This window comes from Andrena cerasifolii, chromosome 6, assembly GCF_050908995.1.
Source record: "Andrena cerasifolii isolate SP2316 chromosome 6, iyAndCera1_principal, whole genome shotgun sequence".
NCBI classification, from domain to species: Eukaryota; Metazoa; Arthropoda; class Insecta; order Hymenoptera; family Andrenidae; genus Andrena; species Andrena cerasifolii.
This window is the reverse complement of record NC_135123.1, coordinates 16,851,297-16,876,414: the sequence shown is the minus strand read 5'-3', so window position 1 is coordinate 16,876,414 and position 25,118 is coordinate 16,851,297. Positions and strand designations below refer to the sequence as shown.

Here is a 25,118-nt window from a genome sequence, read left to right as displayed (position 1 = left end):
ATTCTACGGATCGTTACGCCGATAGGAAAGGGTAATTCCATTAGAGTTATTTGTACACCGCGGCCGGGCGGATCGATGACTCGCCAGTTTGAAAAGGTATTGCGCGCCCGCGGCTACCTTGGCCCGCGCGTATGCGCGGTGAGGTGCGTGTGCGCGCCACCGGGGGAAAAGTGAATGCACGCCGATGCGTTTTTACCGTTATGCAGCCACGCCACGATTATGTCTGCAGCCGTGAATAGGCCGTATAAATACGAGATCGGGGCCCCGCGAACGTGTCGGGCATCGTCACCTCTGTGCAACAGAGAGGAACGTGGGATGGCGCCGAGTGATTTCGTGAGCGAAATAAATTCCGCCGGGTGACCGAGCCACGAATCCCTTTGTTTCCCGTTTTCTTTTTTTTTTCATTTCTCAGTGGAACCTGTACTTTCAATTTCTGGGATTCAATTTATTTTATGGAGCGTTTTTCCAAATTCAACAGTTCAAATGGAATTTAAATTAAGTTAGCGCAGCAGTAGCTTTACGGAGTTTGTGGAAACTGGGCCTTATGCTTTGCAGTTAGAGGAAAGAATCAGAGGATAGAGAATTTCTTACAAATGTATCTGTTAAAGTTACCGATGCTGTTCTTTGGAGGTTTCTTTTGATTTTATTATTTCATGTTGACTGACGAACTCGTGTTATCAAGTGATTTAATTAATTAGAGCAGAGTGTGGAAGAGAGTATTTTCAGTTGATTTGGTATTTGGTTACAGTATCTTGTATTTGCGCAGGGGATTATGAAAGCAGCCTGACTCATATATTTTTGTCCCGAGATATTTCAACTTTTCCGTTTCATGGTATTAACTAACACGAAGCAAGTGGCGATTTGAATTTCTCCTGATTTTATACTTAGCCCACTTACATAATTACTGGCACATGTGGGAAGCTTCTTAGCTCTAATTATCAAGCTCCGTTGCAGCAGTTTCTTGTTAACAAACTATCGTGCCATCGAACTGCACGTATGCCATCGAGTGGCGCTACGAAGTACGCAGCTACGTACGCTGCGATTTTTATTTAATTTTAATGGCCTTTTGGCTGCCCCGCATCGATAACATGCACAGGATATCCTTGATCTTTAAAGGTATGACAATGTCATGTGTCGCAATGCGCGAAACCGATTACGCCTCGGTTTGCAAAAAAAGAGAATAATTGCTGACTTAGTAGTTAAAAAAAAAAAGATACGTAAACAGTTGGAGTAAATATCGCATTGTTATGGGCGTGCAATTATCCGATACGAGTCGACGGATTATATGTAGAAAGCTGTAGTTAGAGGCAATGGTAAATACTTTCTATTGAATCGAATTCGAAATTCGTGCGACTCGCGCGTTCTGGTGCACCACGACCTTTTCGAATAATGAAAGTTGCATCCAAACGAGACGTTACAACAAACTAAGAATCAAAGGTCAGATTACGCAAGGAGCCTATATTTTCTCTTGTTAATCCACGAACGTGGTGACTTCATTGCGAGGTCTTCGAGGTCGTGATTCGACGATGCCTTGAGAACACGATTTTAGCAATTGAATCTAATTCCGCCTTCCCCAGCTTTTATCATCGGCGAACTCTGCTTTCGACGAAAACAGGGAAGAAATTTAAAGTCACCAAGTAGAATTAAAAGTAGAGTGATTCCTGTGTAGTCAAAATTGAGTCGAATGCAAGCTTAATAATATTTGTTACAAAAAGACCAAAGAATGGAAATTGTATTCCTTTGGCCACGCTTCCTCCAAATTTCTTTCACTTCCGCTACCTCGTCATGCAGAGCTGCTCTGTTACCCTGCATTTTGATTTCCACTTTTAAATCGACGAAAACTTCGGGTGAATTTAATTCGATGGGTGGAGGAGCATAGGTTTAAGTGGAGAGAGCGGGAGAAAAGAGGAACTGAGGGAAGAAAGGTGAATATTTTGAACGTGAGACATCCGTAATCGTTATCGCGGTGGTGTGAACTCTCGGAGTAACGAGCCAGCCGGGTAAAATAAAGGGTGGACGATTTGGCTCCGCCGAGAGTCGAAATTTCCGTTCAGAGATACCAGGGAGAATGTTCTACATACATTCTTGCATGTGGCTATCTAAAGACTCGTGTGAACAGTCGGTATCTCTATTAAGGGTTATTAAGAGGCTAAGTGCGTTATAATGATGGGAATTCCTCCTATTTAGTCCTGACCTCGTGATGCGCAACATCGAGGCTTTTGATAAACAATGGAAGAAATTGTGCACGTGATCTTAATTTGCTGAGCAGTGTACATAGTTTCAAGGTCCACGTTGGAAAAAGTAAAAAGCTTATTATCCGTTTGAATATTTTTGTGAGATGGAGAAGTCATGCGTGAAAATTAGAAGCTATATATGTAACTTAAGCAATGTAAGAGTAAGTGCTTCCCGTCTTCTCGTTGTGTGAAAAATTTAGAGAAACATCTGCTGGTGGATTCTTCAATCAGTAAAGAAGCAGGTGCACTCGATTGACATCGAATGCGATATTTCTTTCAAACGAAAATAATTACTCTATATTTGAGAAAACCCTGTTTGCTGAACAAGACGCGCTTTACGAATGAATTTATTTGGGATTTATTATTCTTCCAGAGGAATAACCTCGATTTTATAAATACCTTTTTACACACTTGTTAAATTTACGAATATTGCCTCTCTATTTCTTCTCAAACTTCGCGCAGCAGCTCATAAAATCTCTAGCACTCCCAAGGACCAATCTATTCTCACGTATAACCTTGATAAACTCACATCTCCTTGCATTCACAATAATTAAATAAAATCCCCGCAATCTCCAATATTAATTCATTCGTTGCCTCCACAGATTTTTTTCCGCTACTAAACATTGACGCCTCCAACCCACCACTGCTAATTCTAATAAATCTGCCCCTGAACCGGTCGAAAAGTCCAATTCCCAGTAGATTTCCCAAACCGCAGATCCAATGGGACGTCGTTTACCCTTCTGGTCGGAAACGTGATTGCGTTTCTGTAGTGGAAGTGCATAATCGCGTTGCCGGGCACGAGCGAAAATTCGGCGGCCGAAATCGAGACGCCCCGGACCTCGCGTGAGTCACGCGTAATCGAAAAATAACGCTGTAAATTACAGGATCGCCGCTTGATTTCCGCGTACTTAAACAAATCGAGCCGATGATATTGTTCCAGACGATTGTGACGGCGATGTGTACGTACGCGTTTCGTATATTTGCAGGAAAGCCACGTGACCCACGCGTGTCCTGGGGAACGTTTGCTCCTGGGGGACGTCATCGTGAGAGGGAAAAACATTTAAAAAATACAAACTACTCGCGCACTCAGCATCGCTCGAAATCACGGATTAGTAGTCTGGATTTTTAATAACGATTTAGAAATCACCGATTCAAATTTTGCGTAGGCATAGTTGGGGTAGGACACGTGTTTAATTACATATAAAACGCATTGGGGGGTAGTTCTGCTAAAAGGTTGGAAGGAAAATGGAGTTCAAGCGAAGTTTCGAGCTCCTCTTCTTTGGAAATTAACACAAAAAATGCGACAGTTTCGGTAAAGACGGGGATATTCTGTATTGTTTGAAGAAGGGAAACTATTTACGCTATCGGTCGATTGCATGCGCGTTGGGGAGTTTGAGGATGCACGTTCTGGACCTTGGGGTGTATTTTAAGGCGACTTCGAACGAGTTCACTGAGTTTGTTTTTTCTTACACTTTGATGGTGTTGCAAGTAAAGCGTAAAAGTTTAGTAAAAGCACAAAGTGGGCGTTAAGTTAGCTTGAAGAGTTTGCAAATAAATTTTGACGAAAGAGAACGGAAAATGTCTTGTCTGTTCGAAACACTTTTTTAGCAGCAGGTAACTGCTAGCTAATTTTACAATTTGTGAAAAGGTATTTACTCATTATTTAAACAAAGCTGTTTATTCGTCATTTAAATAAAAACACACTGTATAATAATTTAAAATAGCATTTGTAAAATGAATTCCATATGACAACTCGCATACGAGTTACTGCTAACTTCCTACATGAAGAAGAAGTGAATTGTTTTTAAAGTTGCCCCAAGTCTCTGCGTTTAAACCTTTTCCAATTTATCTCGTCCAAAAGTTGCCGCCCTAGACTGCGATATACTCACCCTACACACAAATCCGCCCCTGGAAACATGCGCAGACTTTTCAGACGACCCGATAATTGCTTCATACATCTTTCATGGATATCCCAGAATTCTAATTCCTGCTTAATCGATGTCTACTCCAATATCTACCTAGAGCACTATTAATCGAGAACCCCTAGAAGAACGAACATTCCCTCAAACTCAAAATCATCCAGCATGTAAACGTGCGTGTAAACAAGCCACGTTTATGATCGCTGTAGAAAGATCGTATCTTTGTTATTGCCCAACGCGAGGGGAAAAACGCAGTCCACGATCGGGAGGGATAAGGGTCAACATAGCAACTGCTTGGCCAGTCAGCTGGAACCCCTGCGAGCGTTACGGTTGCGAGTTATTATAAATAAAGGAGAATCCCACCTAGTAACACAGAACGAGACGGCAGGGTCGCTGCAAGAGGAAAAGCCAAGCAGCAATTTTCATCCCTTTTTCAAGCGAAACGTCAGACTCGCCAATCCGAGGAGGTGTCGCGAAGCTTCTTTCCTTCTCTATGGCGAACGTCCACTCGAATTTGCCGGTGATTTATTTAATATTCGCGAAACTAATGGACACAGGTCCCTGTCAAGCTGGCTTGTTGTCATGGGACTTAAACGGTCGTTGTTTATAAAGAATTCATCTCTCCTTTCGTTAAGCGTTCTTCAGAGTGAAAATGGTGGTTGAAATTGCGGGAGAAATTATTACCGAAGTATAGTAATAGTAATTTTGAATACCCATGGAGGAAGGGTAATGAATTTTTATTTGATCGAGTCTGAAATTATGAGAGTTTATGATGATAAGTTTCAGAAGTATTTAAAATATTTTCGACGTTGGAAACGAATTAATGCTACTCATATCTCGTGGTAACTTACTGCAGTTTCAAACTTAATTTTTCAATAAAATGTCAGTTGAAAAGAAAAGTAACACTGACTTTCGGTCGATTTAAAATTAATTTTAGATCGATGCACGCTCAATATAGATTATGGACTTTAGAACGAAGTCTAATTTTAAATATTTATTTTTTGTAAATGCAGTCGAATATATCCAGCTTCTTGAATAACCAGTTCTTCGCAGATATTAATAAAAATCTACGCTTATACTAACAAGCTTTATTCAACTTTTTATTCAAAAATCACCGACGGTTTCCAGTTTACTTGAATTACGTTCGCCATCCGCTATTTCAGTTTCAGAGCCTGCAGCTGAATTAAAGAAACAGCAGACGCACAGTCTACTACTTACACAATAATAAATACGAGATGTTGATAACACCCGACAGAATTAATAACAACAATTTTCGTTCCTTCACTTCGAGCATTATATTACCCAACACCCAGCCTGCGACTGCAGTTCGCATAGCGCTGTATCAGACTCTCGAGATAAAAGAGTCGCGTTGCGTAACCGAAGAACAGAAATTTCTATCGCTCCTTGAACGAGCAATACAAGTCGCGCATGCTTTCTAGCCGGTATCTAAATGTTCTTTCACTGATAGCCAGCAGCAGTTTCTTTCTGAAGCAACACTGCGCTGCCTGCTATCCGTATTCGTCAATGGATTAACCCCCCATCATCCCTGGCATGCTCGTGCAACGTCTCGGTATCGGAAGCTTTCTCCCGTGCCCCGATAACGGTGACACTTCAAAGCGCGATTCCCTGAATCGCACGGTTGTCAATGTAATGCGTTTCGATAACGCCTATCGTCGTATACCCACTTACCCTCGCTAATGCGATCTTCCAATGAACTTCCATTGTATTCTGCCCACTTGAATTCACAATTATAGAAAGTGGGGCCTGGATAAACCTGGTATCAATTTCACGGTTTCTTATTTATTATTTATTATATAATTTTTAGAGCTCGTCTTATTCAAGGACTTCCATTACGTACAAAAATGTTCGGACACCGTTTAAGACGGAACAACTTTCTCAAAATTGGTCCAAACGACTCGAGGCTTTTTTAGAAGCTGGAAGGATTAGTTTACTAGGTGACGTATTTTGTCGTTTTGAAAAAAAAACTGCAATTTGTCAGAATAGCGAAGAAAATAGCGACGGTAGCTTTTTCGAGGTTTTTATCCGAGCCTGTAATGAAAATTTAAAAATCTCGATTTTATCATGAGATTTAATACGCGAGACTTGCGGGATGAATCGAGAAATAAGGAGGGTTTTGCTTGTCAAATGTCTATTAGCCATGCCTCCTTATATATTAGATAGTCTGTCAAATCGTGAATTTAATTACCGCTCTTCTGCTGGGGCATGCGCATTAGGGATTTCACTGCTACTTGCTGCAGACAGCTACTATAACTTATGAATGAAGTTAAGTAAATATAGCAATATTCTATTTACTATATCCGCTAGAAAAGTGGTAGCAAAAGAAGAAACACTTCTGCCATTCTTTTCAAACAAATTTTCGAACACAACAATTTCTAAAAAAACCTTCCTTAATTAACGAATCTCCTGAATCCACGTGAACGGAGCAACAAATCGTGCCCTAACAATCTCAATATTCAAAAGTACTCACATGGACGTTAAATTAATCCCCCGCGAGTCCTCGAACTGCAAAGCCACCACAAACTTCATCCACTTCCACTGCACTCGAAGTTCAAAGACAGACTGAGGATAGAGCACACAAAGTTTCAGGTAGACGACTGTTATAGCCAATCAGATACGACGCACTGAGGGAATGGTAATGGGGTGGGTCATTTTCTCCCCCCCCCCTACCCTCCGATCTCACCAGTTAAGAATGAAAAACCATCACCGATTAACTAGCATAGCAGGGATCACCTCGGGAAATTCGTATCATTGAGGAGCGTGTTAATTTTATTCAAGCGACGTCTCATTCGGAAGCTGCAATTCAATGACCACCCCCGACGCCACCTTCGGACGATGCTTCTGCCCGAAGGTATGGAGGAACGGCGAAGCCTATCCGCTTGAAGCCTCTTCGTGATTCGACTCGCGGGAAATAGAGTGTATTTGGTTTGCGTCTGACCGTGGAATGGAAACACTCGCGTGCTCTGGAACCCAGATGCGTTAATCATCGTCGAATAACAATGCGCCGCGCCGAGCATGCCTCGGAGAATTCGCAGAACCCCACGAAATTTCCAGTCGCGGATGGAAAGTTTTGATCGGGCCTGGTATGGCCAAGGATCTTCGGGGCACCCAAATGGTCGTTGAAATTACACAATTCCCTGATCCCTTAACGAGTCTCGATTCCACTAATCCTCGCTTCTCCTATTTCATTCGATGACAGATTTATGAAACATGCCGTCGGTTATAAATTACTATTTCACCGAGCTGTCGCGGCAAATTGCTCGATAACGAAGCAGAATTTTATCTATTTGCTCAGCCTGTTTTCTATTCGATTCCACGAAACCGTTTCGGCGATCCGAGGCAACATTCTAGTTAACACGAGGTACGGAACGCTCTGCGTGGAATTTAAAATTGCCTGCTTGTTGCGCGCACGATGAGGGACGTTTTTAATGTTTCTTTTGTGGGTCAGTTTAAACTGTGTTTTATTTACAATGAAACTAAGGAAAGACGTGAAGGACTTCAAAGTCGATTTTCTCGAAAATGAAGCGCGATAGCGAAAATAGTTACTGTTTCTTTTTCACTTAGGACGAGTAAATACGTCGAGAAGAAGGAATACAATTTTTTGATATCGCGTTTCATCTTCGAGAAAAACGACTTTGAAATTCTTGAAGTCGCGTCCAGTCGCGTATAGGAAAAGGTACATTTAGAGGGTGACCGTCCATCGAGGATGTTTCCACGAATCGAAGGAGTCGCTCGATCGCCGGCAACGTTATAAGATTACGCAACCCTGGAATCGCACTAAATACCATTCTCTGCTCAAGATCACCGCGAGTCGTACGCTAATCGAATTACGAGCGACATTAAATCTCTTCGATTAACATGGAATTCCTTAGGATAATGCGAACGGTTTCGAAACAATCCCAATGAATATGTCGAACGTTCTCTGATCTAAGGAGGCCGGGGATAGTGCACGAGGCGGTTCATATACAGGGTGAGGTATTTCGCTGCACTGATTTCAGTTTATCGAGTGAAGTGTTTCGTGTGTGTATAACACAGCTTCGAGAGGCCTACGAAAGGAATATTAGGAATGTCGTTGCGAAGCCATTTTCAACTCTATACAGAGCAGCCTAGATTTCTGCTTGGGTAGAAATTAGCTCGGATTGACAAATGGTAATGTGAGGCAATTTATTTTGTACAGGGATGGGCGGAGTGATGTTTGAAATTGGTAGGTCTATTTCTGATTTATGAATATGAATTACTTGAATTCTGGACTTTATTCGGCATATCGGTGTTTTTTATCTATATTGAGAAATTTCGTTGCTATGCACTAGTGAGCCACGAAAGTATATATACTTTTAATATATTTTTAATACATTTTTAATACATTTTTAATGTATGGAAGTAATGAATACTAAAAATGTAAGTCCTACTGTAAAGTAATGCGGTGGTTCCGTGATGTTGTGGGGTTGCAAACGGCACTGGAAATCTCGTTTTTATAAATGGCATTTTAGAGAATTTTTAAATAATTTAAATATATATATATATTTAATAATAAATATATTTAAATATATATTAAATATATATTATAATATATATATTTAAAAATATATCTATATAATCTCGATTCTTGTGTCTTATAGTAGTTACAATATTATTTTAGAACTTATGTCTAACATGTATATTGTTATTATTTACAGTTTTAATAGCGAGCGTTCAAATACATTCCCGTTTAATTACGAAGACATTATTGCGTTATTTTGATATTGCCTGTCACTAAAATTGGGAGAAAGTGTTGACACCAATATCAATTTTGTTTCTAATACAATCGATTAAAAGGATCATCTAATATCACAGAAGAGTGCACGATTAAATAAACACGTCATGTTCGCGTAATGAATTTCTGGGGATAGCATTGAACGTTTAAGAAACATTTTAACTCGCTAATAGGAACACGAGGAACGCTTTAAATATGCAGTTCCCAGCCGTATATACAGTTATCGACCACTTTCTAAAATTTGATTTATTTCCCTAATTCCTTCCTATTCCCGATACAAAGCGAGGGCACGTTGGGCACAAAATGCAATAAAACATTAAAATTTACCCCTTCTAACCCCAGGTCTTCCTTATCCCCCATCCCAAGTTCTTCCCATCCCTCTAACTAAAATCTTTCGCAAAGCACACATTTAGGAGCAACGCATTGGAAGATCCATCTCAACTCCTAAAACCTCACACAGCAAAAAATCGAAGAAATAAAACCGCACAAACTAGTCATAATCGACTACAAAATGTAACTACCCTACTGCAACCAATCCTTGAGCTCGATACCCCCTTAAATAACACAAAGCACGATCTCACTTAAAAGTAAACCTTGTTTCCGTTTCTTCCAACATACCTTCATGTATATATCTATATCTAATATAAAATAGAATGTCTGTCTGTGTGTTCCCTATTAACTCCCAAACCCCTCGACTGATAAGGCTCAAATTTTGCATAGTTACACTCTAGGGCCATGTTGAAAATATAGGCTACCATGAAAAGTGGACACCCCCTCCCCTCGATTTCATCCCCTCGACACTTTGCGATAATTTAACTTTAGCGCTTTATTATATAAGTAATCATCGCGTAATAATTAACGAAGGCGCCGGTTAATTGTAAAAATATTATATTCTTATCTTTTGATCATTACACTTCCACAAGTGGTGGCAATGGTGCTCCAGATTTATCTGGATATAAGAAGCCCGGGTAGTTTAAACCGGTCCGCGATAAAAGTGACCGAAATTAATCGAACGGTCCTCAAACTGGCAACTTTTTACCCCCGCTTATTGGCCCCCCAGAGAATCGATCGTCCCTTGCAATTGGAGGGGTGGCCAGCGAGCAGTTTGAGAGCCGCTGTTTTACGCGATAAAGTTGGGCGCCTCACCCTGTATATTAAAAGCGATCTTGCCGGTCTTAAACAAATTCCTGTAGCCGGTGCACACAGCGAGTGCACGCGATCACCTCGAGTGTACGTGCACAGGGCGTACACACGCGCGAGAACACACGGCCGCCGCGCCGCTGGAACGTGAGAGTAGAAGCCTTTCGAAACGACGGCTCTAAGCACATTCCACGGGATTGTAATCGCGGCGTTTCTCGGGTGATTAGTAAACCAGCTTCTCTTGGTTTCTCTGCTGTCCAGGTTCTGCTCGATCGACAGCCGGTGATCGTGTTCCAGTTCCGAGGATATTCGAGCCATTATTTTCAACCCCCCTCCCCGATTTCTCACCCTTGCATTTTTATGGGCTTCGAAGGCACCGATTTTACTACCCTTAAGGGAGGATTCTCGTGTGACAGTCCCAAAAGTAACATATTTGCGAGTTTTTTTTTTTTAAAGAAACTATTGTTAATATTGGATTAAACTCTTATGGGATCAGAGGAGTCATCTTTAAATTTGCAGGAAATATTTTTTTTATGTCGATGCTTCTCAGTATTTATTAAATATTGTGGAATCTTGTCAACGCTGTCGTGTTGGGGATGAAATTAAAATCGGAGGCAGGGTGAATTTGCGCAGAAATAAAATGTTTCTTTATTCTCGAATATGGTCTACAGTCTACAATGTCTACATTCACACGAAGTTCCATTAAAATCAGAATTTTCGGGCTGACGACTTTTCCTCGTGAGAAATTTTAAAGAAGGCCGTGATATCCTCGTAAGAAAAGCGACAGTGGCAAAGAAGCCACCGCTGCGTTACTTAAAATGGAGTCCCCCGATCGAAAAGTGAGTTTCATTAAGCCGACGGAGACTCTCGTTAGGAGCACCTTGTGCAGCACTACGGTCGGATGGCACACTTCGTCGAGGATCACCCCTCGGGCGGTAGAGCTGCCACGAGACGATGGATGATGGTCGATTCTACGCGGATGTTTGATGATTCAGAAGAAGAACGTGTTTCAGATAATTTATTACGAGCAGTGCCATTTTTGGGGGCGGGCTGGGAGCTCGACTTTGAGGGGTGAATGAGGCGCAAAGAGGTAGCAAGAATGAAATGCAAATGAATCAACTTTGAACAGGATTTTTAATTAAAACTGTCATCGGTATCCTGAACCCTTTGGGGCTGGTGTCCTCTTGCAATATATATATCCAGTTTATCAAACACCTGCCTAAGAAAGTGAACCTTTACGTTTAGGACGTCTTTAGTACTTTCGTTTATAGTTGGAGGCTAGGATTACTTTATATGCTGCAATTCTTTTATTGGCCTGTTGTGACTTTATGACTGGGATAAGCGTTATGAGGAGCGCGCGGAATTTCCACCCGTGTCGTGCGAATGGTCTGTTCCGTACCTGTGACCGTCTATTATGTGCAAATGATCGCCTTAAAAGGGGAGGACATCGTGTGGTAGACACCGATTTTGATGAGCCTTGGCACGATGGATCTATGTCGAAAATAAGTAAATAGGTGTCCGAGCGTTTCTGCCAATGGGACTTAATAATAGAGATATCTATATGGAAATTATTAAAAATTTCATAGTGGCCGTGGGGTTTTAATCGGTAAAAATCCCACACTCTCCTGGCGCCCCTAGGGGATTCCCCTCTGAAGGAGTCGGGGTGCCTTTTGAAGATTCCCCAAGTTAAAAAAAAATTTATAAAGAAAATAATTTATACAAAAAAAATTTATAAAGTTTTTTTTAACGTGGAGACATCTTCAAAAGGCACCCCGACGCCTCCAGAACGGAATCTCCCGCGGGCGACAGGGTAGTGTGGAATTTTTACCTACTAAAACCGCACGGCCAATATGAAATTTTTAATAATTTACATGTAAATATTTCTATTATTAAGCCTATTGGCTGAAACGCTCGGACACCTATTTACTTATTTTCGACGTAGATCCATCGTGCCAAGGCTCATCAAAATCGGTGTCTACCACATGGTGTCCTCCCCTTGTTAGTTCAAATAACAAAATATACACGATACTATCACAATAAAAAAAAAACAAAACAATTTCAACTCAATGGAACTGGTTACTGCCAAATCAAATACATGGGTACTAAACATCCAGGCAATTTCTCCTGAAGGCTGCATTTAAGCAATCTTCAGCAAACACTTTACAATTTGATGAAGTCGTTGACATTCTCCATTTAAATTCTCTTCTGCGTTATTACATAGTGTGTAATAATTTTAAAAAGGAGACACTTTCCAGCGTGTAAATTACAAGATTTAGTCAACGTAGTGATGTTCACTAAAAATGGACCGAATTTCTCCATATTTGAACCCATTTTCATTGGGAAATCCTAAAAAATCCATTAGTAATACTTTCATGAAGATTTATCAAAAACATGAACATTTTATTTTTCCCTACTGGGTATTTTACCTGACCCAACGGTTTTATTGCTCTCGGCAGTCAACGGGCGGTCTACCCGGGACCGAAGGCACCGAGGAAGCAAAACTGTGGGGTGGGTAGGTCTTTCTCAATGATCCGGGGAGAAAAGCATGTCAATAATCCGGGGACTACTGTATTTTGCAACGTACGAATTAAGAATTCTTCCATTCTCACTTGAGTTTAATATCCGATATCATTTGTAATATCAAATGGCACCTGAAGTTAATAAAATTATAGGTCTCCGCTAAAGAGACTGGGTAGATCCGGGAAGAAGCGTAAATTTCTTTTTTAGCTTCTATAGAGAATTACTATTTAATACAGGATTATTTCCAAGTTAATTAAGATGGCTCTTAATCGCAGTAGGATCAGATTGCAGCCTAATGTGCGCCCGAGAACACGGGACCAGTTTTTCATGCGCCTCGTCTCAGACCTCATAGGCAACCAGTTATTCTTTTTAATCAAAAATGCAAGAGCTTGGAGTTCGGTGTCATCTCGACTATCCCACCGCTTCAAAAACTTGAAAATAAAACGACAGATTAGTAAATTGGACATCTGCAAGTGTACGTGCGCCGGCCGTAATTACTCGGAGCGAAATGGAGCACAGTGGTAAATCATGCTCGCCGCGGTGCTCGTTTATCTCGAAGGGCGCTCCGAGGGTTCCGTTGAGGCGCCCTAACGGGGAAAACAGACGATCAGAGAAACAGGAAGTCGGGTGCTCGGAAAAAAGTCACGTCCCCTGGGCGAGGTGTCAATGGCCGAATGAGCAGAGTGTCTGCAAAGGCGTTCGAGACAATTATCCATCCGAAACTGTTCAACCCACAAAAACGTTGAATTACCTGGCAGTACGTAACTGTGGCTTCGTAAAAACACACTTTCAGAAGGCTTTCAAGGTTCCCTACCAATCTCTCTCCGCGTGTGATTAGGTATGAGTAATCAATTTCTTTTATATGGGGCATTGAAAGATCCTGCAAAGCTTGGAATAAGAACGTTTGATAGTACCTAGTAATTTCACGCGAAGAGTTTAAAAAATTACTAATACAGGAAGCGCATTTATTTGCATCTGATTTTATCTTTGGCTGTACTAACCTCAGGTACCTTTCTTATTTATATAGTTATAGTATGTTAATTACAGCGTTCTCCCCGTTCTTAATCCACCACGGATGATCAAGTTTTACTCTGCATTGACGGTAACTGAAATAATGTTACTTTCAACAGTCCCTGTCAACCACTTTGAGTGGCGCAAGATTTTGAAAAAAAGCCTCTTTAAACAGGGTATTTCAGAGCGATCACGTCTGCTGGGGAAGTTTTGTAGAAAGAGAAAGCGAGCTCCTTGCTTAATCTGTCTTCGAAGTAAACATTCCAAGACTTTCGAACAATGCCCGCGATGCTTTCCAGAAACTATCGACGCGCACAGTATCCAAGTCCCTCGGCGCGGAAACACGCCGACGCCACTCGGGGTATTAAAACGTTGACTGTCACGCGGTTGCCCCATATTTCCTCCTTAATCCGAGTAACTTAAATGTGCGCCGTCGTTATGGAGAATATTTCGTAGTTCAACGATGCATTTAATATTCTACGTCATCCCTGAAGCCAGTGATATTATTCAGAACCTTGCGAATGTAAGGGGTTGCTTGTACGAATTCTACGGAGAAGTTGTAAGGTTTAAGGGTGCATTCGTATAATCGCTTAAAGAATTTAGGATTTTTTTAAAAGAAAACTGTAACAGCAACCAATTCCCAAATCCTATAATTTCCTTGATTTCCATTTCGACCCCAGAGCCATGAGTTCTCGTTCCCCACCGCCTCCACTTGGCAAGAGATCGTTCGATGGTCGCCACGAGATCGCTTTAATGGTGGCCAGGAGAGTCGCCGTTTTTTCCTCCCATTTCCCGTGGTTCCCTTGGCCCCCCGTGGTAGCTCCATGCTGCGTGTCGGTGTCGCGAAGAAAAAGCACCAGCGGCCAAGTCCGCAGAGAGAGATTCAGCGAGGTCAATGAATCTGATCTGGAAAGCGACTGTTGGGTGGCTCCGCTCGTGGGAGCCAGAGCGTAGGGAGCCACGCAGAACCGCGACCTCGAGGCCTCCTCTCCCGGAGGCGGCAGCCTCCTCCTCCTCCTCTTCTTCTTCTTCTTCTTCTTGCTGTTCTTTTTATTTTTTTCCCCGGTCGCAGCTAGTATCGCGATGCTCCAAGATCGTGTATTTGTACGTGTATCGTGTACCGTCGAGTCCTCCTCTACGGTGCGCTCGCGGCTTTCTCGCGTTCGCTTCGCGGTTCTTGCTCTATTTTCCCTGGCGTTTGCTCGATCAGTAAGCCTACTTGCTACCTCGGAAGTCGTTAATAGGGCGCCTCGGTATGAAACGTTCTGGTGCCGGTGTTTCGCGAGGCTCCGTGGTGCGACTGAATGTGTGCGATGGGGATTTCCTGGTGAGTGGAATAACTGGGTGATCAGTGGTGGAATAAGGTTTGTTTTGGGGATAGTTGGATTTGAATATTTGTTGGGTATGTCTACGCTTGTTTAAGCGACGTGATATTTTTGTATAGACTGCTGTTTGCGTACTTTGGGACAATTGGGTTTTACTAATAATGTGGTTTAGTTGTAATTGACTGGTTCGCAGGTTTCGCTTAGGAAATTCTTGGACGAGGTAGGTAGGACTACATCGGATTTGTGATTCGCTGTGTTAAGGGGGTAGGCTACCCTCAAAAATTTCGACCATTGGTTTTTAAGGGGTTATTCCGGTTAGAGGGGTTGAAAAAATTGATTTTGTAAAAACATTTTTCGATAGTACATATTATTAAGAACGTACTGTTAAATTTTCATGGACAAATTCTGATTGCTTTAGCTTCTACAGAGGCATTTTGTAGGGAGCACAGAGCGCTCCTGTTTGAACGCGTTTTTCTCGAAACGTCATTTTTTCACATCGTGAAGATGAAATCTGAAAATCTATCGAACCGCTTGCTTTATAAATTTGACTGCTTATTCTGCACGCATATGACTCTCGCAGGGACTACAACAAAGTATTTTCATTGCGTCTAACCTACTTTTAAACTCGAAAATAGCAAAAGAAAAAAGCCGAAAACATTTTTTTTCGCATTTTGCCGGCCATTTTGCTAATTTTTAAGATAAATCACTGATTATAGTTCAAGATATAGCGACAGTCATACTGATCAAGAATCTGTTTGAATTATTCGGTTCGGATAAGTCTAACAGCTGGAATCGCCCTTGAGGCATGAATTTTTAAAGATGTCATCACGACCGCTTTCAAAAGCATTTTAAAAGCAATAATTTTATTACTTTTATATTTTTTATTTACTGCAGAAATGTAGTTTAAGTAAAAAGTTTTATTCCATTACGTATAGTAAGATCGACTTGTTGAATTCTTTATTCTTCTCCGTTTTGTCTCTCCTTCTATTTTATTCTTCAAGTAAGTATATGCATTCTGCTGCACTGTGTATGTATGTCAGATTCTACTTCCTGATATGTAGCAGATTGAATCTTGTCACACATCGTTAACATCGTATTTCTTATTATTCGTTGCCTTGTTCCAGGTAAAGCAGTGCCCCAATACCGCAACATGTTCCACTAAAATTACAACCTAGAAATGTATTGCTACCACAGCGTATGAACCTATCATTTATTACATTTCACTACGATCTAACGGCGTCCAACTCACTATAAATAAACCTACTCCTCGATTAACTTTTCTGCTTCCTGCTCCCTTATAACTCTTCCCACTCTCTCTACCGAAAGGTACATATCCCACTCAAAGCACCCAACTTTTTCAAAAACTCACAATCACAGCAAAATTCTAAAAATAGGAATGGTACTATAAAAAATAGGTACCATCTAAAATCTAACCCAATCCAAATGAACCAATGCCTCAATTGCCATTCCTGCTTCCTAAATCCTCCAAATTCATTCCACCCAATTAATTCCCCATAGAATTCTCTCTGTACCACGAAGCAGAACGACCCAACTGAAACTGTACTACATTTTGATAAACGAAAAGGAACCTGAAATAAATCATTGCCCAACAAAATTTTTGCCAGTTTATTAACTAGGTACTGCTTCTTTCAATTCGATCCCTCCTCGATTCAGCCACAGAGTATGTATCCCCTCCGAAGCGTCGAGATTTTTCTTCCTGGAGTGTGTGATCGAAGATCCGTGTTGGCGTACGACGCGCACGTATCGAGAGGTGTCCGCGTGGGGAATTCCGGAGCATGTTCGCAACATGTTTGGCCGGTGGCCAAGGAGGTTGGAAAGAGGCAGTAATAATCGGTGCGACCGAAAGTTCGTCTGGGTCGACGGAAGAATTAAGACTTTGGCGGCAGGCCAGGCTACCGCCACCATGCTGGACACAGGCAGCTCCCCCCCTCTGATACTCTTAATCATAGACACCTGCCTCTGAGCTTGAATAATGAGTCTGGACGACTGGATTTCTGTTTATTCTACGACTTCTTTCCCGGTGTTCTGTCGCCTGCTTAGTGGCCTTTTTGGCGATTCGATGCCTCGTCGGCTATCTTTGGGGCATGGGAGTTTCATGGGGTGGTTCCACGAGGGACTAGCGCAGAGGAATTGGGACATAAACGTCGCTGTTCCTTTAATTCAGAAGAGAAATGCATGTACGCTCTGAGAAAGTAGTGTTCATTTGCGGAAAGTGTGCATACGCAGTTCTGTATATCAGTTACGTTCCGAATTTTGTACGCTTGTCCTTGTGACTTTGGTAAATAGGAAACCACGGGGAAGAACAGTGGCCAATTTTCGGTTGAAGCTCGCGGGAGGGATTAGAAGGCATTGCATTAATTACTTGTGATCTTCTAAATGGCAATTTCTTTGTTTGAGACTTTTGTCAGAATGCTCGGGTGTTGGGAAATAGGAAGGGTGAAACGGATTAAATACGAATTATGTGTGTGAATAAAATATTCAGGTAGATATCTTAGGAGAACTAGATAGGAGAACTAGGTAATCGAGTAATAAATATAACAACGTCGCGATAATAGAGTGAAGATAATTAAACGGTTTTTCAAACTGACCCAAGTGTTAAGTAAGTATTTTTAATTTCTCTGTTCATTAGTGAATTGTATTCCTGCAACTACATATCTTAAAATGTGTATATAGTTACTGAAATAAATTATATTAATACATGCAGTAGTGGTTTAATTGTCAGTAAAGATAATTAAACGGTTTTTCAAACTGACCCAAGTGTTAAGTAAGTATTTTTAATTTCTCTGCTCATTAGTGAATTCTATTCCTGCAACTACATATCTTAAAATGTGTATATAGTTACTGAAATAAATTATATTAACATATGCATTAGTGGTGTAATTGCCAGTAAAGATAATTAAACGGTTTTTCAAACTGACCCAAGTGTTAAGTAAGTATTTTTAATTTCTCTGCTCATTAGTGAATTGTATTCCTGCAACTACATATCTTAAAATGTGTATATAGTTACTGAAATAAATTATATTAACATATGCATTAGTGGTTTAATTGTCTCTCCTTGAGATAATCATAACGACTTACATTTTAGAGATTCATGGTACTGTAAGGCAGGTATCGATTGGAGATCGTTGCGTGATTAATTGATACGACTCGCACACGTGATTCCAGGAAAAGAAGTTTCGAAAAAATGTATTCTTACATTCACCTTCCGCGCACTTTTTATTGTCTGCGCCCATCTTGCCGTTTAATTCTCGGAACGATCCATTTATAAATAATTCTTATTGCGCCTTCACGAGCACCTCCACTTGTTTTTTGGTCGCGTCACATAAAACACGCGTGTTTCATTACTGCAACAGAGATGCGCGATATCTTTGCATATAATAGTAATTATTCAGCAACGCTTGCTGATAATCGCCGATCAGTAGTCTTCTAGAGAAATGGTAATCGTGGATGAAAAACAATGTTCCATTTAGAAGCATCGAATTTGAAAATTAAAGGGAAATGGCGTACGAAATTAATTCCAAGCTTTATGAATATTATTACGTAACGAAGCGACATAAAATCCATAGTTTACTGTCACGCAATTTTCGATCACCATACTACTCTAATAAAAAGCTAAATATACTAAAGTTTCTTCTCGAAGCAAGAAATTAAATACAGCTGTTTGGACTCAAACCTGAAAAAGTCTGTAGAATTATCCGAAAATTAAAACTGAAATAAAAATCGAATGATCAATAAACAAATGCACTAAAACATAACATAAAATTATACTCTGCGCAATGGAGTTATGAAGAGGACTATCGCAAACTACTTAGACTAAAGCGAAAAGCATAAAGTTGTTCATGAATTGGTAGAAAATAAAATATAAACTGTACAGTAGTGGTTAAAGGAAAGTTTAAACAGTGAAGGATAATAAATATAAGATAGTTACATTCTACAAGAATTCTAACGGGGTGTTAGAATAGTCCAGTGATATCAACAAAATATTAGGTGGTCGCAAAAGCTCGTTCGCTCACTGTCGAGTTTTGTTAAGTGTATGGAAATATCACTTTTCATTACACCTACTTGCACTTTTTCCAGAGAAGTGGCTTTGAGTAAAAATACTTGTAATATATTTTCATTTTTAATAAAGGCTTCGGTTCAATAAAGCCTGGTGCATACACATTTAGTTACACAGACATATAAACATGTGCGTTTTAAAAATTAGCACCACAACTTTACGAGCTCGAATAATTTTTGGACAATTTTTGTGACAATAGTCCAGCAACTACGAAGCCCTATACCCACTTCAAAATCCGCCACGTCGATTTTACCCAGGCCGCTCGTTTCCTCCTAGTACCTATTCTGTTCGTGTCATCCGCTACTAGTGGCGCATCAAGCACTCTTCACCCCTGAATCAGCAATTACTCGGTCTGTAATAGAGCACTTGTGTGAATTACCAGGAATCGCAGGTTTCGCGCTGCGCCTGGCGCGAGTTCTAACGTTCTTGAGGATCTGAGTGAGCGTCCAAGACGCCCCTTGAAGCAGGCAACAATGCTAGCGGCTCGCGAGACTCCGTTTAACGCTTTAGTACCATTATCGACATCGTAATTTCTGACCAGTCGGGCGCGTTTATTTTTGGTTAAAAGCGATGCCACAACTCCTCGCAAATTCCTCTGAAGAAGAAACCACGAATTTCTTGCGAGACACGGTCCTTTGGAATTTTTCGTAGAATTTTCGGTGTGATTAGTAGAATATTTGGTAGTTAGGCATAAAAGTGGGCCCGCAACTACAATTTTGCTGTATTTCAGATATGTTGTAGAGGGGATCCCGAGTAATAGGGTAATTCCGGGGGAGATGGCCAACGAAGATATTTCGAGAAAGAATGTACAGATGGCGAAGATTTCCTATCAGTGTTTTGTTTTAGCTTATGTAATGTGGATATATGCGTCGTTTCGTAAAGAAAAAGAAAACAGAAAGCAAGTAATGCCTGTGTAATGTTTCTGACGTAGTGTGAAATTATTTAGTGCGGTTAAAGTGCATTTATTTGCACTACTTTCCTGGAATATTTCTGAATTTTTAATTGTTGAGGACAATAAATATGTTTGTAGCATTTTGTAACCCAAAAGTGAGTACGTATAATGAGACGTAGAACCCTGCGGAGAATATGGATTACCATGAAATCTGGACATCCCACCCGTTCCCCCATATTTCAGCCCCTTGAGAATCTGTGACAATCAAAGCTTTACCCTAGTGAATAATAGAAATAACAGCAAAGGAAAAGTTGCATAAATGGGTAGGAAGTAGTGTTTCGTTCGAAGTTGAGTCACAATAATTGTGGTATATTGTTTTTCAGTGCTAGACTTCCTTCGTGCAAGAAATTTTAAAAATCTCAGTAAAATCTCAGTGAAATTGATAACTCGAACCTCGAGCACCCCCTTATCATCAATTCCAGTACTTTCTTACTTCTCGTTACGTTACTTTTTTGATTAACTACGAGTTCGAGGCACTATTAAAACATTCCTTACCACGGGGTCATCAATGATCCGCAATATCAATCAGAAATCAAACTTTCATTAAATAAACATACATTCTTCTCAATTAAACTTTCAAACAAAAGAAGGGAAGAAGGTAAAACCATGAAAGATTGAACACAAATGCTACCTTCCTATCACTGAATATTCCAGTCCTGTTCCTGTCGTAGAAATTTCTAAAAACCTACCGAAAACTTAAAATTCCATACCGTCACAAACCGTGTTAATCTCTCGAGCACTCGGCCAGCACGACAGAATCAGGGCCCTTTCACTCGCCAAGACACTCTGCTCCACGCCTATCACTGTGCGTGGCCCCTGGGATAGGCAGCCCGAGATTGCTTTCAGGAAACTGAACTTTACCACATTACCATCGGTTCGAGAAAGTCGGTGGTCGTGGCAAGTGGGAAAGTAGTCGCGGAAACACGAAAAGTTGCAGTGACTAGTAACGTCGTAAAAGTAACAGGGGACTAACTGCAAGTTGATGGGGACCACGAGTCAAAGACTCAGGGGTGTGTCCAGCACAGCCTTTGGACATTACTACTTTAGGGCCTTGGATTTAGAAATATGGCCACTCTAGTGTGGCCCTATAATAGGTGACGAAAAACCCATTTGGAAGATTGTACCCTCAGAGATATCGCTTTACGCCGTTACATACCAGTCGAGTGGGCCCCAGACTGAGTTGGAGAGCATGTAATCTAATTACAACTTATAAATTACGATTAAAATGTAATCAACTACACAATTACATTTTGCCCAACTCTGGCTCCAGGTTAATTACTGTATCTCAGCAGAGCACTTATCTAGTGCGGATAGTCTACCTTGCTGAGATTTAAGGGGACTCAGCAGTCGAAAAATCGATTTTTTTTTGCATTTTTCGAAAGCACGAAACGACTGCTTAGTCTCCTTAAGAATGTCTTAAAAATATATAGCGTGTAACAAGCTGATGGGGTCCACGAATCAAGAACCTGAAGATTTTGGGCATGAGGCCTCTAAGGCCCAGAAGTATCTAGGAATAAATATGGGTTTGTAACGATTGGTGAAAAACACATTTGGTGCCTTGTGTCCTTAATAATATTGTTTCACAAACTACTCGAGTAAGTCCCAAGTTAGTCCCAATATTTTAGTCCCTATACACTTCACGTTTAAAGTTCGCGTCTTCTACAAGAATTCGCACAATAGACTCTGGTACCTGAAATAAAGAACATTCCCTTTTACGTTCCCAACTAATATTTCTATTAATTTATATGATTCCTCGCCTGTACCACCTCCCTGGTCTTCGAGGCCAGGGAAAGGAGGCAGGATGCTGCAAACTGGGCAAGAACTTACGACTCACCCTCTGTATTTGGGGCAGTGTGCAGAACGTCTCGCTGCGCGCCGACAACGTGCAGACGTTAATTGCTGGGAATTAATTAGCAACGCGCTGTGGGCATCGAGCATTCACTGGGAAAGTCGACGTAATCGCCTTTTGTCGGCGATTTACGAGCAAGGATTAGTAAAATCGACCGAGGTGAATTATCGTTTCCATGGAATGCGCGTGAACGAGGCCCCAAGTATTTATATCGACGATCGAGGAAGCATTGGCACAGATGCAAATGGTTCTGATAGCAATCGTGCGGATACCTTGGATGCATGAAGTGCTCGTTTTACCGAGTCCAGACGAAAGCACTTCGTCTCCTTGACCAGAAAACTTTATCAATCAAAGTGCTCGTTGTTCGAGTCAACAGCTGCTTGTTGATAGTTTAGAGGAATTTAAATTTGATTTCCCTAAGGTCTTGGTGTGTTGGACACTGGTAGTGGATTTAACGCGGGACCGGTGAGCAGTTGCCGCCTGGGCCCAAAAGGCCCCGTCATCTTAAAAAAAATATGATTTTATCCAAACAATATTTTTTTTCTGTACTACCACGCTTAGTCCGTTTTTAGTAAACTTTCTCTTCATTTTTCTGAAAATTGGGCCCCTCAGAACATTTGCCACCTGGGCCTTTTTCCTTAATTCCGCCACTGGGGATGTTGAAGGTGTTTGCTTTAGTTTCTAAATAAGAAAATGTAATTTTTTCTGGTGGTTGGTGGGAGATAAATCTCAAGAGATTAATCAAGCATCCTGTTTGACTTTTTTTTAGTGTTTTCTTCTGGTAATTAATGTCTGTTCTTTGCGTATTAAGGAGGGGGTAGACAAGAATTATTGTATTTTGCAGTTGGAGGCTTCTTAATCGAAGCTTGTGGCTATTGTAGCAGCGAGTAATCTCAATCCAAGATAAATATGGTTCACTTCGACCTGAGAGTAAAGACACAAAGCCAACAGATGTGCCAGCAATTTTCCTGTCCCGTTAACGTTTGATTCAAAAGCTGCAGTCAACGCGTGTCTAATTTTATAACTTCACGCGTGTTTTTACGAATCCACTGGTTTGATGATTTTGTTCATTGTGTTACGTTTTCGTGAACCGTTCAATTTATTATCCAGCCATTTTCGAGCTTGACTGATTAGCAAGTTTCATTATAAGAAGTAAATCTGAAGCAGAGAAGCAAGTCGTATGATGAAAAGATGGCAATGAAAGAAAACTCGAATTTGTTAAAACTGCAGTACAGCTGATGGAGCAGGGTGTTTTCCAGAATCAGAAAAACAAACTTTATATAATCGCCTACAAATTTAAACGAAGAATAAGAACCTATATTACGGTTGTGTCATTTCAAATTCTATTTTCTCAAAAATCAAGCTACACACGAGGAACCTTCATTCCATGTCTCCACTATATTCCTCGACTATTTCAATGTCCAATTACTACAATCATAATAAATTCTTTATTGCACAGTTGACATTACGAAAGTAACAAGAAAATATAAAAAAACAAATACATATAAGAAAAAAAGCAGGAGAAAAATAATACAGGTAGAAATTTTACAATACTACAATCAGCCCTCAAATTACTACTTACCTCACTCACAAATCCTCTCCTCAAACCAACCACTCCATCACCCCAAAAATACATCTGTTCGTTTTCAGAAAACTTGCCCTCCAAAGCTAAAACTCCAAATTTCCTTTGAAACGTCCCTAAACGATACACCGTACTCGTGGAGTTTAGCTTTCCGAACTGAAAATCCAAAAGAAGTAACCAAAATCCAATGTTCGTCAGGCATGAAACGCGGCAAAGGCCGTAGCCTTCGAGAGGAGAGAATGACAGGAGTGGAGGTGCGATTCGTGGCATTTGGAAAGCGTTCTCCAATTTTTTTCACGCTCGAGAGATCCCGTTGGGACGTCGTTGGACTTAATTCTTCATAAAGCCGCGCGTATACGTTTTCCCTTTCCAATATTTCCACGTGGAAGAATTTCAGCGCCGCTGGGGCACGGGCATAAAAGTCTGGCGGCACGCGCATCGCATGCACGCGACGGGAGCACGAGCGCGATCGTCGTTCAATGGACACGAATATCGAAAGTCGGCTGCCTCGAGGGGGAGGCGGGTTCACAGCTCAGCGGGCAAGAATGTTTTTGTCAGGCCCTGAAGAACGCGCGCTCCTCCGCGTTCATCTCATTTTATTATGCCCCGTGCTCCGAGCTGCCAGCCTTGGAAGTTGAACGGCGAGCGCAGCGAGCCGCTCGGGGGAATACGCGTACGATGGTCTTTGATACTGTAGAATCGTTAGTGAACCGATGAAGGAGCAAGGGGTAAGATTGTTTCGGTAAAAGAATTTCTGGATATTGGAACAGATAGTTCCACGAGGTACGTATTCGAATCTGAATGAATTTGCTCGAATAAGCTGAATGTCCCAATTTCTGCTCGTGTCCCCGTTTCTGATCATTTCGTATTTTTCTTATTATCATACGCGTTACGTTTGTACTACAGTTGCAACAAAATAATTCTAAATTATTTAAAAGCTTGGGGCAATACATACATCGCTATTTTTCATGAGCAGAAATACGGACATTTAGAGGATTATATATTTAATTAGAAATTACTAATAGTTAACAATCTTGAAATATGTTTCTTAAATAGTTTTTAATTGGTTGATTTATTATTAAAGAATTAATCAATTACTCTGCATATTTTCATCACAAACCATTTTTTTACAGCTTCTTTATGACGAGTTATCTTTTAAATCAGCAGAAATTGGGACATTCACCTTAACAAGGAAAAGTTCAATTATTTTCTGCGGAAATTCACTTTGAAAGGGCGCAACCAGTCCTTAAGCCTCAAACACCACACTGGGCCACCGAGACCCAGGCGGTTTGGAAGATTCGTGGCCACTACTGAACGGTAAATGGTGGGGGAAAAAACTTTGGGCCCCTTACTACGGATTCCGCACTATGAGATCCCTAATTTACCTGAAGAAGCCGAATGACATCGTGTTAAAGGTAGTCTATGAGTCGCGCGAACCCAGTGCGATAAAAAAGTTTAAAAAAATTTTCAGTATTATTTCAAACATACCATAATATGCAGGCAAAACGCCAGATAGTATAAACTTATAGCTTTTGTTAAATAAATTCCCGAAGATGGCGTTGAAAAACGGGCAATTACAGTAGAGTACTCCTTAAAGTTATCGCGTTTTTTAATTTTTTTTTTAATATAACTTTGTAACGTTGCGAGATAGAAGAAAGCTTTCGATACAAGTATTGTTCAGTTTTTCGTGCTCTATCATACCACCGGAAGAAACACAGAGTGCACTTTGTCTCCTGT

General features: G+C 40.9%; 1 protein-coding gene across 5 annotated transcripts in view; it reads right to left on the bottom strand.

The window, feature by feature from the left end:
- LOC143369547 (uncharacterized) overlaps positions 1-25,118 on the bottom strand; it is a 97,215-nt gene that overhangs the window by 9,640 nt on the left and 62,457 nt on the right. The window contains exon 1 of one of the 5 annotated variants that reach the window (XM_076813628.1): positions 6,642-6,731. The exons of the other annotated variants lie outside the window; for them this stretch is intronic. The gene's annotated coding sequence lies outside the window, so the exon portion shown is untranslated. Of the gene's footprint in view, positions 1-6,641; positions 6,732-25,118 lie in introns of those variants that run through there. 5 annotated transcript variants of the gene reach the window in all.